This window comes from Thalassophryne amazonica, chromosome 6 (genome assembly GCF_902500255.1).
Source record: "Thalassophryne amazonica chromosome 6, fThaAma1.1, whole genome shotgun sequence".
NCBI lineage: Eukaryota > Metazoa > Chordata > Actinopteri > Batrachoidiformes > Batrachoididae > Thalassophryne > Thalassophryne amazonica.
In genome coordinates, this window is record NC_047108.1 from 14,972,332 (window position 1) to 14,989,866 (window position 17,535).

General features: G+C 41.8%; 1 protein-coding gene across 1 annotated transcript in view; it reads right to left on the bottom strand.

The window, feature by feature from the left end:
* LOC117511876 (cryptochrome-1-like) overlaps positions 1 to 6,554 on the bottom strand; it is a 58,237-nt gene extending 51,683 nt beyond the window's left edge. The window contains exon 1 of the mRNA XM_034171791.1: positions 6,397 to 6,554. The gene's annotated coding sequence lies outside the window, so the exon portion shown is untranslated. The remainder of the gene's footprint in view (positions 1 to 6,396) is intronic.
* Positions 6,555 to 17,535: the final 10,981 nt, after the last annotated feature.

The window sequence follows — 17,535 nt, forward strand, 5'->3', positions numbered from 1 at the left end:
CAATCTGCTTCCGGTTTTCTAAATGGCTTTTAATCCAATTCAGAGCCACTCCTCTGATCCCATACAGTTCCATCTTTTGAAATAATATGTTGTGATTGATTGTGTCAAAAGCCTTTCTTAGGTCAATAAATAAACAACAAAATCTTCTCATTTTTAACTTATGTAGACGGTTAGATGGCCTGATCACAAAAACGTGTCGTCATTTGGCACTGGTGATGAACAAAAACAAATAAATTGTAAGAATCAGCTGCAGCCGTACAGTAGGATGGGTACTTTGATACTCAGGATGCAACTGTGTGTGGAAGAGGTGACAACGTGCTCAACCCACAAACGGTGTCATTTAAGACCTTTTAAAATAAGGCTATTAGCAAGAACTCTTTGCGGTTTGTTTGATCATAAATGTACCATTATGATCAAACAAACATAAATGGCATCATTAATGGCATCATTAAATGCAAAACTGTTTAGCTCAGTGAATAATCTGTCATTATGTGCTAATCAAAGTGTCATTCATTCATTCATTACAAACACATTCTGCCACTTTAAATGCAAAAACAAAAAACCAAACCACCTAATTAAGTGCAGACAAACTGATTTCTAGGACGGTCTGTTTGATGTCAAGTGTGTGTCAGCTGTCTTTCTGCAGAATGCTCACGTTATGGCCCAGTGACACAGCACTTAATGAACGGCAACAAAGCCCTAACGCAACAAGAAATCTGGACTTTCGTTGACATTGTTTAACCTTTGCGCAGCTTCGTTCCTACAGCTTGCTCTTCGTCAGGATTTTTAAACTGCTGAAAAATTTGAACGAAGGTCAAAGAAAACCTCAATTCGTCCGTGTTTCATTTTGCTGTCGTTCTTGACCAGGGTTCTCGCTAGCACAAACTTGCGTTACGGCCCGTTACGCTATCATTTTGGACTGTTACGTTTATTTTCAATACAGCGTCTGTAATCAACCATTTCTGCAGCGCGACTCCAGTTTGAAGGGTGAATCGAAGCAATGCTTTGTTGCTCTTTGATTTGCTGCTCTTCAGAAGAGGTAAGTCCGCTTCTTAACCCCTCTGAAATCCATTAAAATATCATGAGTCACTTCTGTGTGGATTAAAGTCATTAACTGGGACTCTTGTCTTGTTGCAGTTGAGAAAAGAGAATCGTCCTCCGTTCCGTTTGCACAACTTCAAATGCTGCGCAGCTCTCTGCTGAGACCGCTCGGAATTAATAACTTCAATGACACCTCTTACAAACGTAATACAGACAAACTACAATCAATTAAAACGTTTTTTCCTCCCAAAATGAGACGTCCTACATTCTTTATAAACCTGACCTGTAGCACAGCTGCAAGAGCTCAGCTCAGATATATGGAAAGACATTCATGCCACTAATAACGTCTGAAAGGAAACGTTTTTGACAAAAACTAACAGATTTTATTTCTGTTTATGTCCAGAGATCAAGGATCCACCATGTAGAGTTTATTATGTCCAGAGTTTAAGGATCCAGTGACCAATTGTCATATTTATTTACTTTACGACTCAATAAAATTCAAAAAAGTTCAATTTCAGTTTAATCAGCTTATAAAGCGCCAAATTACAACAAAAGCCTTCTCAAGGTGCCTCACACAGAACAGTTCAATATAAAAAAAAAATAAAAAAAATCAAATACCTAATTAAAAACAGAAGTAAAAGAATAAAACATAAAATAAAAACTACTCATAAGAAAGAGAATAAAAATAGGTTTTAAGTCTTAACTTAAAAATGTCCACGGACTCTGACTGCTTCACTGAGGGCCATGTACTGGCTAACTCAGAATGAGATTGCCCACTCAACAAACTTCCCCAGCCTTCTGGACATGATGAAGGGACTTGGTCTGTCGTACCTGGCTTTTCCCCTTTGGGTACCCCTAGAATGGCCAATTTTTAGCTTGAATTTTCAAAAGCTTCCCCCCTTCCACACCATACCCCCTGGTCACTTCGCTCCCTCGACATTACCACTATGCTAAAATTTTAGCAGGCGAATGACGTAACTGACAGGTGTGAAAAAACTCACGCATGCGCATGAGGGTTCAAGTTGTCTGATGTAATTGCACGTGATTCAAATCCATATAGTTTTTCAAAAAAATAAAAAGGTACGTTAGTTTTATCACAAACCTCGTATATATACATACACACATACATACACACACACAGTGAGGAAAATAAGTATTTGAACACCCTGCGATTTTGCAAGTTCTCCCACTTAGAAATCATGGGGGGGGTCTGAAATTTTCATCTTAAGTGCATGTCCACTGTGAGAGACATAATCCAAAAAAAAAAAAAAAAAAAAAAAAAAAAAAATCCGTTAATCACAATGTATGAATTTTTAATAATTTATTTGCATGTTACTGCTGCAAATAAGTATTTCAGAAAGTTTCAGAAAGAAAGAGAAAGTTATGTGGTCAGATGAGACCAAATAGAGACCAAAATAGAACATTTTGGTCTTAATTCCACTCGCCGTGTTTGGAAGAAGAAGAATGCTGAGTATCATCCCAAAAACACAGTCCCTACTGTGAAGCATGGGGGTGGAAGCATCATGCTTTGGGGGTGTTTTTCTGCACATGGGACAGGACAACTGCACTGTATTAAGGAGAGGATGACCAGGGCCATGTATTGCGAGATTTTGGGGAACAACCTCCTTCCCTCAGTTACAGCATTGAAGATGGGTCGTGGATGGGTCTTCCAACATGACAATGACCCAAAGCACACAGCCAGGATAACCAAGGAGTGGCTTCGTAAGAAGCATATCAAGGTTCTGGAGTGGTCTAGCCAGTCTCCAGGCCTAAACCCAATAGAAAATCTTTGGAGGGAGCTCAAACTCTGTGTTTCTCAGTGACAGCACAGTAACCTGGCTGATCTAGAGAAGATCTGTGTGCAGGAATTGGCCAAAATCCCTGCTGCAGTGTGTGCAAACCTGGTGAAAAACTATAGGAAATGTTTGACCTCTGTAATTGCAAACAAAGGCTACTGTACCAAATATTAACATTGATTTTCACAGGTGCTGAAATACTTATTCGCAGCAGTAACATACAAATAAATTATAAAAAAAAAAAAAAAAAAAAAAAAAAATCATACATTGTGATTTCCGGATTTTTTTTTTGTTTGTTTTTAGATTATGTCTCTCACAGTGGACATGCAGCTAAGATGAAACTTTCAGACCACTCCATGATTTCTAAGTGGGAGAACTTGCAAAACCTGCAGGGTGTTCAAATACTTATTTTCCTCACTGCACACCAGAGGTTTTATTTATTTATTCATTTAAAATGGAGCGTGCAGCGTGTCATCAGACAGTGTGGGTTTTGATGATGAAGGAGATGCTCCCTCTTTTGTTCTGGACGAGGAACCAGAGCAGATGGGTCCACCAACGTGCACACAGATCTCCACAGCTTCTGTTTGCAGTTTCTCCAGGACTCAGATGCTATGAGCTGCATCCTGGCACAGAGTCCTGGAACTCAGAGATGCAGACACACACTGCTCCAGCTGTGGCTCCAGTTGCGTTTCATTTAAAGCGTCGAGATTGTTAGCTTCAGTTTTGTTAAGTTCCTCTTTCGTCCCTTTTGCAGTCTTGCTTCGCAGGCTATTCGGTGATAAAGATCTTTCGTCCACCTTTTCTCAACGAATTGTGACTTTTTTTTTTACATTTTCCCTTCGTTCAGGAATCGTCGTGTGCCGTGTGACTGGGCCGTTAGATTTCCAAATCACAGAACTCCTGAACAATTAACATGGCCGTAGCTTAAAAAGTGAAAATTTACAGAATTAGAAATGCACAATTTATTCAACAGCAACAAATCAGAGCTGAAGCCACGAGCCAACTGGCTGTCAGGAAATGAGTCAGCCATTATTTTGATTAAAAAAATTAAGAGCTTTTAAAATAAGGCTATTAGAAAGAACTGTCTGCAGTTTGTTTGATCAAACACACCATTTATGATTAAAAAACATAAATGGCATCATTAAGTGCAAAACTGTTTATTCACTGAGCTAATCTGTCATGTGTTAAAGTGTCATTCATTCATTACAAACACATTCTGCCACTTTAAATACAAAAACAAAACAACACGCAATTAAGTGCCGACAAACTGACTCAGCAGCAGACGTAACGGACTTCTCGGACGATCTGTCTGACGTCAAATGTGTGTCAGCTGTTTTTTTTTTCAGAATGCTCACGTTAGATTTCCAAATCATAGAACTGCTGAACAATTAACATGGCCATAGCTCAAAAAGTGAAATCTCACAGAATTAGAAATGCACAGTTTATTCAACAGCAACAAATCAAGAGCTGAAGCCACGAGCCAACTGGCTGTCAGGAAATGAGTCAGCCATTTATTAGGCCTGAATGACAACATTCTCTCATTTCAACTTCTACATTTTAAAGATTTGTTCCTTTTCTGTTACTGTGAAATGAATTTTGGGTAGATAATATTCATGGAGAAATTGTAATAGAGCTGCAAAGATTAGTTTGGGAAAATAATCACTGACTATTTTCAGAAGTGATTAATTGTTTTTCAGTCCAAATTCTCTGATTTCAGCTTCTTAAATATGAACATTTTCTGGTTTCTTTCCAGCACTTTGACATAAACTGATTTTGGTGGGTTAGCTGCAGCCCTATGAAATGCCATGATTTTACTTTTTGTGTTGCTGTGTCTCAAAAAGGCAAACTCTGTGAAAGGTTTTTCTTTTCATTTCTGGCAATGTAAATCCTTTATACATGTATTTTATTTCATACAAAATAGTTTTCATGGCAAAATAATCCAAGGTTGAAAATTACAGCTGGTATTTATGGTCATAATGTAATGATAAATTAACCAAAAGATTGATAAAATAATCAGCATGTAATATGAAGTTGTGTCAGGAAGGGCATCTGGAGTAAAACTTGTGCCAAATCAATATGCAGATCCACCTCAGAGCTACTGTGGTGACCCCGAGTGAAAACAAGGGAGAAGCCAAAAGGGCTTACTGTTTTATTAATCATAAAACAATCAACAGATCAACAGATTAACTGAAAAACATAATCAAAAGATAATCATAAATTGCAGTCCTAACTTGTAACTCCTGTTTTGAAATTATTTTTTTCTGATATTTCAAGAAACCTTCTGTTAAAAACAAAATTTACAGTCATGCACAAAATAAAAATGCTATTTTCTTTGGTTACTTCTGCAAAGAGAATTTCATACACTTAATTTTGTTTCATTTTAACATATACTTAATAGTTTAATCATTTTGAAATTAATTTTTAGTTGCACTCATGATAAAAGTCTGACATTTATTCAGAAAAATTTACAAATAAGAGTTTATTTGACATCAAGAAGGAATATTTAAAAGGGTTCTAAACATGTCTGAACCAATAAATTATGGAGTTTCAACAATTTCAACACTCAAGAAGGACCAACTCCAAACACGTTCAAGTGTGAGGGTTTGACACAACTGTCACATGACTTGTGTTGTTCGCCCTTTACAACAGCTGCAGATCACAATAATTCCAAGACAGCAATTTTCTTAAAATACTCTGAAACACGTTAGAAGTTTTTAAATTCCCTTCTCAACTGTAAAACCATTTAAATGTGTTCAAAACAGCCATGACTGGAATTTGTAGTTTCCTTAAATGGTTCTAAAGCAATGACAAAACTGATGAAACTGTCAGGTAAGTTTGGAAATAACTTTAAAAAAAGAAGAGAAAAAAAAGCCTCTTTGGCATCAAAGACAGAATCCCAAAAGGCTTTTAATCTGCTTCAAAAGGGTTTTAGATCAGACTGCCCAAAATCTGTGATAAACCTCAGAAATGTCAAGTTCAAGGCTCGAGAAGGATTTTAGCTGTGAACATGCTAAAAGCCTGCAGTGTTCAGATTCAAAGACACAGACTGCACATTAAAATACCAATTACAGCTTTGAAACAATATTTTCAAAAATAATCAAAAGTTCTGATCTTTGATTAAAAACAAATGTCTGTTTTTTTAAGCAGAGGGGTCAAAATTGTGGGACTTTTTTTTTCCACCCAGCGGTTTTTTTTTTTTTTTTTTTTTTTTTTTTTTTACAATTCAGACTCAGTGAATTGTTTAAAAAAATGAATATACACTATACATAATTAACCTTATTTGTCAGAATATGAATTACAAAGAATATAATTATTATTTTCATGAAGTGTGAAGTTACACTGATTTCACCAAATAGAAATTAGGTCAATCTGTCGTTTTTCGATTCTTCTAATCATAGTCCACTAACAATAATAACAGCAGCAATCCTTCCAGAGAATGAGCATTTACATTTTAAAGACGAAAAAAAGAACATGCTGATGGAGGTAAAAATAAAAATGAAAATCGGGTCACCGGAACGACGCTTATGTAAGCGGCACGGTGAATAAAAGTCCACTTTACCTGCTGCTGCCTTCACTCAGCTCTTATTTATGTCAAACCCAAAGAAAGAAGCATTTCTTCCGTCGGTCCTGATGATTGAACAGGCGCTAACCACCGGTTCTGTGCCAATAAAACGCAGAATACTCCGGTACTGGACAGTCTGCCGCACTACTTTGTTTCATAACATCTCAGCTCAGTGCGCACGCGCCGGCAGCAGAGCGCCCACACTCCAGACGCGTTCATTTCGCATCGGAAAAATGACCACCTGTCATACGTTACGCTTGATTTTATTTTATTTGACGCTAAAAGTTGTAAGGAAACAATAAGAATTCAACATTTAGGTTTTAAGGTAACTTAATACATAAAGTCTTCTGATGATTTAAGATATTATTGAATTATGATTAGTCAAACGAATCAAACTATCTGCAGTCCATATCCAGATGTAAGGTATATTACGACTAACAACATTCCTATTTAGCACACATGTAATTCTCTAAATGCATTCTTATATTATGAAAAAATATATGCAATTTAACTATTTACTTGATTACTTTTAAATGCAAATTACCCACAAAGCGATAAAATAGTTAATACAAACACGACTTGTCTTTTTGAAACCAATAAAGCAATCCGCCTGCCGCATTGCAAATATATTTTGGTGCTATTTCAGAGACATCATAATCCAAAAACAGAGCTCATAAACCTTATTTTCAATATAAAATTTTAGATGTCCCTTATTGCCTGAATGCAGCACAAAACATTCAACGTGAACACAGACGTGCTTCAAATGCGGTGATCCTATTGGTCCGTTTCACATGACGTAGACACGAGGAGTCACGTTTCTGAGGCGTGAAGAGGCGGAAGTGGATTCACATGTCACCAACTGTCGGTGACACGATGATAGATAGATAGATAGATAGATAGATAGATAGATAGATAGATAGATAGATAGATAGATAGATAGATAGATAGATAGATAGATAGATAGATAGATAGATAGATTGATTTCCAAAGCATAAAAATAATAATCCCATTGCTTCCTATTATTTCTATTATTATTTTCTGTTATTGTTTCAATGCCAAATTAATATCCACACAAAGAAAGCTAAATAATAAAATAGCTTTTACACAAAATACAATGTGATGTTCCTATATTTTTGTATCAAAGGTAAAATAATGGTGAGATATCCTGAATAATGCACTTATGAGGAAAAAAAAAATCACAATTTTTCTGCGTTTATGAATTTATGAGCTCATTAATTCAGAAAAACAAACAACAACAAGAACATAAACTTCCCCTATTCATCTGATTTATGTTTTTCTGAATTTCTGAATTAAAGGTAGTATGAATGAGCAAGACCTCAATTTAAAAAAAAATGTTTAATGTTTCTAAGCATGCATTTTTGTGCAGATCTGGGAAACAGTGCTGTGTCTTAGAGCTCAAAGAGTTGGTGAGTGGGCCAGCTGTTGGAGGTCTGCATTCTATAGAGTCCCCCACCATAGTTACACACTTTATTGTAGTGAGTGTATAACTTAAAGTGCGTATGACTAGTAATAAATGTCAAATGGGCTGACTATTTTAATTAAATGAATTATGAAAATGTTGATGTATTACATTTTAACAACCTGCCTGTTTGACCCTATACCAACAAAACTGTTTAAGGACCTGTGGCCCACTCTTGGGCTTATTGTGTTGGAAATGATTAATCTGTCACTAACCTCGGGATCTGCTCCTAAATGTTCCAAATCTGCAGTGATTAAACCATTACTTAAGAAATCTTGACCCTAGTATATTTAAAAATTACAGGCCAAAATCAAATCTGTCATTTTGTTCTAAAATTCTGGAAAAGGTGGTTTCACGGCAGCTCATGGACCACCTTACTGAGAATAATCTTTTTGAGCCACTGCAGTCTGCTTTTAGAAAATATCATTCTACAGAGACGGCTCTCACTAAAGCGGTGAATGATCTTGTGCTTGCAATGGATTCAGACACCACCACAGTTCTGGTGCTGTTAGATCTCAGCGCTGCATTTGATACCGTGGATCATCATATTCTGCTTGATAGGCTGGAAAATCATTTTGGGATTACTGGGAGTGCCCTTACATGGTTCACATCATACCTGACCAGTCATTCTCACTGTGTCTTGAACAGTGGTATGTAAAAGTTTGGGCACCCCTGATGATTTCCATGATTTTCCTTCATAAATCATTGGTTGTTTGGATCAGCAATTTCACTTAAATATATAGCAGACAAACACAGTGATATTTGAGAAATGAAATGAAGTTTATAGGATTTCCAGAAAGTGTGCAATAATTCTTTAAAAAAAATAGGCAGGTGCATAAATTTGGGCACCCCAACAGAAAAAATACATAAATATTTAGTAGATCCTCCTTTTTCAGAAATAATAGCCTCTAAACACTTCCTATAGCTTCAAATGAGTCTGGATTCTGGTTAAAAGTATTTTGGACCATTCTTCTTTACAAAACATCTCCAGCTCAGTCAGGTTTATTGGTTTTCGAGCATGGACAGCCCACTTAAAATCACACCACAGATTTTCAATAATATTCAGGTCTGGGGACTGAGATGGACATTCCAGAAAATTATGAGCTTTTAAATTCCTGAATAGTCCAAAAATTATTCAGGAATTTAAAAATAATATAAGTCAATTTGGTCTGATGAAAAAACTAAATTTACCATGCCTAATCAATCTATTTGAAGGGTAATTGGTGAAAATGTAATCAAAATCCAAGTCAGCCATCGGGACGCCCCCGCCTGATTTTCTCAGAGACAGTTCATTAAGAAAATCCTCCTCTACACCACTTCATCAGGAAGATGGGTTATGTTTTTAATTAATTTATATCGAGGTGAAGAGATTTGCTTTCAGTTTGAGTTGAAGGAAGATAATTTTAGATTTTTATTTATTTATTTTGTATTTGAAATGACATAAACTAAATGTGTGAAATACCAAGTGGTCCAGTACTTTTGAAGGCAATTGAGAAACACTCAGGGGCAGTATCTTACATCTCATATAAGTCATCAGAGCATAAATCAGCTGCTGTCTGCTAGTTTTATTAATCTAAAATCACAGGAGAAACACATATATATAAGCCAACCCGAATTAAAGGAGAAATGCCAATTTTAACAAACTGGACGTCATTTCTGGCAAAAAATACGATCATTTACTCACAGATATAACTTTGGTGTCATTTGGAGTTCATAGTTCAGACGATGTGTTCAGGTTCAAATCTGACTTGGAGATTTTTCTTCTTCTACTAAGGTGGATTAGAACTTTTTGTGGCACACAGCGCCGATTACTGTACAGGAGGGACCTAGCAGTCAATATGTGTCACTGATTTCAAAATGGCTCTTTTCAACCAGATTTGCGGTGCCATGACATGTCAGTTATCTGGAGTGGCACCTGGGGTGTCCAATTAGATTTCAGAGGGTTCAGTGACACCCTGGCCTCCCCCCTAGCTCCACCCATGCCAGAAAGTGTTCAACATTTGATATTTCCTGTTTCACTGTGGACTCAAAATTTTGCACTTCCTGTTTCAGTCTCAACTTGCCACTAAATTACAGCAAGATCCCATGACATCTTGTCTATTGTCAAACCAGGAAGTGTTCAACATTTGACATTTTTTTTAATTTAATGAGACAAACAAAATGTTACAGAAACCTTATAGAGGATTAAATACAACAGCAAGAACAACATACCAAAGAACAGGTTAATAATAATAATAATTAAAAAAAAAAAACATCAAAACTAGGGGGGAAATTATATATATATATATATATATATATATATATATATATATATATATATATATATATATATATACACTCAACAAAAATATAAACGCAATACTTTTGGTTTTGCTCCCATTTTGTATGAGATGAACTCAAAGATCTAAAACTTTTTCCACATACACAATATCACCATTTCCCTCAAATATTGTTCACAAACCAGTCTAAATCTGTGATAGTGAACACTTCCCCTTTGCTGAGATAATCCATCCCACCTCACAGGTGTGCCATATCAAGATGCTGATTAGACACCATGATTAGTGCACAGGTGTGCCTTAGACTGCCCACAATAAAAGGCCACTCTGAAAGGTGCAGTTTTGTTTTATTGGGGGGGGATACCAGTCAGTATCTGGTGTGACCACCATTTGCCTCATGCAGTGCAACACATCTCCTTCGCATAGAGTTGATCAGGTTGTCAATTGTGGCCTGTGGAATGTTGGTCCACTCCTCTTCAATGGCTGTGCGAAGTTGCTGGATATTGGCAGGAACTGGTACACGCTGTCGTATACGCCGGTCCAGAGCATCCCAAACATGCTCAATGGGTGACATGTCTGGTGAGTATGCCGGCCATGCAAGAACTGGGACATTTTCAGCTTCCAAGAATTGTGTACAGATCCTTGCAACATGGGGCCGTGCATTATCCTGCTGCAACATGAGGTGATGTTCTTGGATGTATGGCACAACAATGGGCCTCAGGATCTCGTCACGGTATCTCTGTGCATTCAAAATGCCATCAATAAAATGCACCTGTGTTCTTCGTCCATAACAGACGCCTGCCCATACCATAACCCCACCGCCACCATGGGCCACTCGATCCACAACATTGACATCAGAAAACTGCTCACCCACACGATGCCACACACGCTGTCTGCCATCTGCCCTGAACAGTGTGAACCGGGATTCATCTGTGAAGAGAACACCACTCCAACGTGCCAAACGCCAGTGAATGTGAGCATTTGCCCACTCAAGTCGGTTACGACGACGAACTGGAGTCAGGTCGAGACCCCGATGAGGACGACGAGCATGCAGATGAGCTTCCCTGAGACGGTTTCTGACAGTTTGTGCAGAAATTCTTTGGTTATGCAAACCGATTGTTTCAGCAGCTGTCCGAGTGGCTGGTCTCAGACGATCTTGGAGGTGAACATGCTGGATGTGGAGGTCCTGGGCTGGTGTGGTTACACGTGGTCTGCGGTTGTGAGGCTGGTTGGATGTACTGCCAAATTCTCTGAAACGCCTTTGGAGACGGCTTATGGTAGAGAAATGAACATTCAATACACGAGCAACAGCTCTGGTTGACATTCCTGCTGTCAGCATGCCAATTGTACGCTCCCTCAAATCTTGCGACATCTGTGGCATTGTGCTGTGTGATAAAACTGCACCTTTCAGAGTGGCCTTTTATTGTGGGCAGTCTAAGGCACACCTGTGCACTAATCATGGTGTCTAAGCAGCATCTTGATATGGCACACCTGTGAGGTGGGATGGATTATCTCAGCAAAGGAGAAGTGCTCACTATCACAGATTTAGACTGGTTTGTGAACAATATTTGAGGGAAATGGTGATATTGTGTATGTGGAAAAAGTTTTAGATCTTTGAGTTCATCTCATACAAAATGGGAGCAAAACCAAAAGTGTTGCGTTTATATTTTTGTTGAGTGTATATATATATATGTATATATAAACCTTTCCAAATGTAGCAGGATGAAGGTCCTGGGTCCTGATTGAAAAGACGTTCCTGCTAGCTTGGCTAACGGGGAATTTCCCTTTGGCTGACCTGGTAGAGGAATGGTCTTTAGTGCGAGCCATCTGGCGCTCGATCCCACCGCCGTCCGGGCCACAAAGGTCCTATGGTCACACAAAGTTAAACACATTTGGCATTTCCTGTTTCAGTCTCAACTTGCCACTGAATTCCTGCAAGATCCCACAAGATCTCCTCTAATGTCAATCCAGGAAGTGTTCAACATTTGACATTTCCTGTTTCACTGTGGGCTGAAAATCTGACACTTCCTGTTTAAGTGTGAACTTGCCACTGAATTCCCACGAGATTCCATGAGCTTCCATTTATTGTCAATCTAGGAAGTGTCGATCCAGGAAGTATGCAACATTTGACGTTTCCTCTTTCACTGTGGACTCAAAATGTGGCACTTGGGATACAGTGTACCATGAGCAAGCTGCACAGCGCTTCGCTTGTATTATTTAATCTTATTGAGACGTATGCAATGTTGTTGTTTCTTTTGTTTTGTTTTTTCTGAATACACCACAGGTTACAAAGAGGTGGAGACGGAGATATGTCACAAATATATCACAAAATACAGTAGGGGAAACTGGGGCATGGTGAATCACGGGGCACAGTGAATCAGTAGCTATATCTGCAAAACTACATATATATTTGCAGCAGTTATGTCATATTTCTATGCATAAAGACATCCCCCTTATAAATTAGTGTTTTGTTTTTGGATACATTAAGGTTAAAACTAAGTGGCAAGTGAAGTCAGTTTTTTCCTATCAAAAGTAAATTTTGTGGATGTCAGCATCTTTATATTCATTTCCCACAACAGAGGAAAGATGGCCCAAAAACTCTTATTAGTTAGAAGACTACCCCGTCCAACTGATGAACATGTGTTATGTCTTCTCTAGGCTATAAGCTATTTGATAACATGACTTGTGTGTCACATTCCCTCGGGCACAGTGAATCAGGCCACAGTGAGTCAGTCTAGAAATTAATTTACTAAGCCCCACTATCAAGTGGATGACAAATATTACTTGTTGAAGCTTATACATGTATTTTTCCACCAATTATTTCTATAATTTGTGCATATAAACAACTGTTTTTACGTTTAAACAGAAATTATGACAGTTGTATTTATAATAGTTTCTAAAGGACTCATATCACTATATAAGACACTCACATATTACGTAGCTGGTTTGCTGGATTATAGTTTGTATATGCATCAGCATATATTTAATAATTTTGAAGAAATCTTTATAATCATGTGGTTTTTCATTATATTCTAAGTTGATTCACTGTGCCCTGGACACTGATTCACTGTGCCCCGTAAATTAGTGTCAAATTAAATTAGAGGCAAAGTGAATCAAAATTTTTAAAATCGATTTTAAACACCTGTAAATTACACTTGGGGAGACATAAATAACACAGCCTTATAAACAATAACTTGCTGTATTAAATCCACAATAGAATGACCTAAACCTATGCATAATGTGTTTATGCTGCTACAAAACAACATTTCTGATCCACTGTGCCCCGGTTTCCCCTACAAGAATTTGACTTGAAAGTAAAATTAAAGCCATATTAACAGCAAAGTCATATTACATTTGGAGACAAAAAAAAAATAGCGCAGATTGTCTGTGTGTCCTGTAGGGAGTCATGAAGTGGACACAGGTGGACACTGACCTTCAGACAGGTAATAATAGTCAACACCTGAGGTTACATCATCATGTAGCTCTGAATCTGTGCACATTTTTCAAATGTTGTCTGGCAAATTTTTATTTTTATTGGCTTCATCAAGACTTGCACAAGTTTGGAAGTAATAATTTATAATTTGGTATGTAATTTAAAAAAAATCATGTTGATTGGAGTGCGATATGCCCTTATAAACTGGCTTGATAGTATTAAGCTGTAGTTTAAGGTGTGGGTCAGTGCAGAGAGTTTATTTCCATTTTTTTGGTGTTTGTGTGTTTCAGCAGAAAGCAGACTGTTGTGAAAGTGTAGGTACACGGACCCACAACAGGGGGCGTAATGAACGGACAATGGAGAAAGGTGAATAACAAGTTTTACTGTTGTGAAACGAGCACAACTAATACAACAATCAATAATTTGGGGTTTGGGTCGAAATCCGCTGGTGTCGTGTGGGCAGGCTCGAAGGTAGGAGACGTCCGTCCCAGTCGAACCGGAACCACCCAGATCTCCTCTGCCACCGAACCCTGGGAGTACTGGAACTGCCAAGTCCCGAATTCCCAGGTGGCCACTGCCTCCGCTCGTCGGATCCGGTACTGCTGGCGGGAGAGAGCAACAAACACACAGGTGTGGATGCGACAGCACCCAGTAAACGGAGAGGGGAGAAGCCGCCTCCACCTCTTGTCACTATACAGCAGGAAGGTGAGTACTTATCCAAGTAATTTAGCTTTCAGTAGTCAGCTGTCCTGAAAAGGTTTAACAAGTTTTATCTGGTTATGCAGAATATGCGTGCAGAGAACGTTACCTCAATCTTAAGGCGATATCTTGGCACTGAGGTGGAGACGCCGTCCTGATGATAAAACCTCCGTGCTGAGTGGAGTCAGCTGTGTCCAGTAATGGGTGACAGCTGTCACCCTGACTGCTCTCGTAAGGCGGCAGCGCCCTCTGGTGCCTGGAGCCCGCACTCCAGGCAGGGCGCCCTCTGGTGGTGGTGGGCCAGCAGTACCTCCTCTTCAGCGGCCCACACAACAGGACCCCCCCCTCAACGGGCGCCTCCTGGCGCACGACCGGGCTTGTCCGGATGGCGACAGTAGAAGTCGGCCAGGAGGGCCGGGTCCAGGATGAAGCCCTTCTTCACCCAGGAGCGTTCTTCGGGGCCGTACCCCTCCCAGTCCACCAGGTACTGAAAACCCCGGCCCATTCGATGGACGTCGAGGAGCCGGCGCACGGTCCAAGCCGGTTCCCCGTCGATGATCCGGGCAGGAGGTGGTGCCGGACCCGGGGTGCAGAGGGGTGAGGTGTGATGGGGTTTTATCCGGGAGACATGAAACACTGGATGAATCCGCAGCGAGGCCGGAAGCTGGAGCCTCACTGCGGCGGGATTGATGACTTTGAGGACTTTGAAGGGACCGATGTATCGTTCTTGGAGTTTGGGGGAGTCCACTTGAAGGGGAATGTCCTTGGTGGACAACCACACTTCCTGCCCAGGACGATACTTGGGGGCCGGGGCCCGCCGCCGGTCTGCATGTTTCTTCGCCCTCGTCCGGGCCTTCAACAAAGCAGAGCGGGCGGCACGCCACACCCGACGGCACTTCCGTAGGTGGGCCTGGACCGAGGGCACACCGACCTCTCCCTCGACCACCGGAAACAAGGGGGGCTGATACCCCAAGCACACCTCAAACGGGGAGAGGCCGGTGGCTGATGACACTTGGCTGTTGTGGGCGTACTCGATCCAGGCCAGGTGGGTACTCCAGGCCGTCGGGTGCGCGGCTGTCACACAGCGTAGTGTCTGCTCCAATTCTTGGTTGGCCCGCTCTGCTTGCCCGTTGGTCTGGGGGTGATACCCGGACGAAAGGCTGACCGTGGCCCCCAGTTCCCGGCAGAAGCTCCTCCAAACGTGTGAGGTAAACTGGGGACCGCGATCGGAGACGATGTCTGATGGTATTCCATGCAGACGGACGACGTGGTGGACCAGGAGGTCCGCTGTCTCCTGGGCCGTTGGGAGCTTCGGGAGGGCCACGAAGTGGGCCGCCTTGGAGAAACGGTCCACTATCGTGAAGACGACGGTGTTTCCCTGGGACGGCGGGAGACCCGTGACAAAATCCAGGCCGATGTGGGACCAGGGGCGATGAGGCACGGGCAGTGGCTGTAGCAGCCCTGAGGTCTTTCTGTGGTCGGCCTTGCCCCTGGCGCAGGTGGTACAGGCCTGGACGTAGTCCCGGACGTCGGCCTCCAGGGATGCCCACCAGAAGCGTTGCCGGACGACTGTCACGGTCCTTTGCACCCCAGGGTGACAGGAGAGCTTAGAACCGTGACAGAAGTCCAGGACTGCAGCCCTAGCTTCTGGTGGGACGTATAGTCTGTTCTTTGGTCCGTTTCCGGGGTCCGGGTCACGGGTCAGGGCCTCCCGGACGGTCTTCTCCACGTCCCAGGTGAGGGCGGCCACGATAGCGGACTCCGGGATGATGGGATCCGGGGGATCCGACGGTTCCGTTTTGACTTCGTCTTCGTGCACCCGGGACAATGCATCCGATCTTTGATTCTTGGTCCCGGGACGGTAGGTAATCCGGAAGTCAAAACGGCCAAAAAACAGTGACCAGCGGGCTTGCCTGGGGTTCAGCCGCTTGGCGGTCCTGATGTACTCCAGGTTCCGATGGTCAGTGAAAACCGTGAATGGCACGGCTGTTCCCTCCAACAGATGTCTCCACTCTTCGAGGGCCTCTTTCACAGCAAGGAGTTCCCGATTGCCGACGTCATAGTTCCGTTCAGCGGGGGTCAACCTGCGGGAAAAATAGGCACACGTGTGAAGGACCTTATCGGTCTTCCCGCTCTGGGAGAGCACCGCTCCTATCCCTGAGTCCGAGGCATCCACTTCAACCACTAACTGGCGGCTAGGATCGGGCTGCACCAGAACTGGTGCAGACGAAAAGCGCCGTTTCAACTCCTTGAACGCGGCTTCGCACCGATCCGACCAGGTGAAGGGGACTTTTGGAGAGGTCAGGGCTGTCAGGGGGCTAACTACCTGACTGTAGCCCTTAATGAACCTCCTGTAGAAATTAGCAAAGCCGAGGAACTGTTGCAGCTTCCTACGGCTTGTGGGTTGGGGCCAATCTCTCACCGCCGCAACCTTGGCCGGATCAGGGGCGACGGAGTTGGAGGAGATGATAAACCCCAGGAAGGACAAAGAAGTGCGGTGGAATTCACACTTCTCGCCCTTCACAAACAGGTGGTTCTCCAACAACCGCTGCAGGACCTGACGGACATGCCGGACATGAGTCTCAGGATCCGGGGAAAAGATGAGTATATCGTCCAGATACACGAAGACGAACCGGTGCAGGAAGTCCCGCAAGACATCGTTTACCAACGCTTGGAAAGTCGCTGGAGCATTAGTGAGACCGAATGGCATGACCAGGTACTCAAAATGACCTAACGGGGTGTTAAATGCCGTCTTCCATTCGTCTCCCTTCCGGATCCGAACCAAATGATACGCATTCCTAAGATCAAGCTTGGTGAAGAGTTTGGCTCCATGCAAGGGGGTAAACACTGAATCCAACAAGGGCAACGGGTATCGATTGCGAACCGTGATTTCGTTCAACCCCCTATAATCAATGCATGGACGAAGCCCGCCATCCTTTTTACCCACAAAAAAGAAACCAGCACCCATCGGAGAGGTGGAATTCCGGATCAACCCGGCAGCTAATGAGTCCCGGATGTAGGTCTCCATTGATTCACGCTCCGGCCGTGAGAGGTTGTACAGCCTACTGGACGGGAACTCACTGCCTGGAACCAAATCAATGGCACAATCATACGGGCGGTGGGGAGGAAGCGTGAGAGCCAGATCCTTGCTGAACACGTCAGCGAGGTCATGGTACTCTGCCGGCACCGCCTTCAGATTGGGCGGGACTCGGACCTCCTCCTTAGCTTGGGAGCCGGGAGGAACCGAG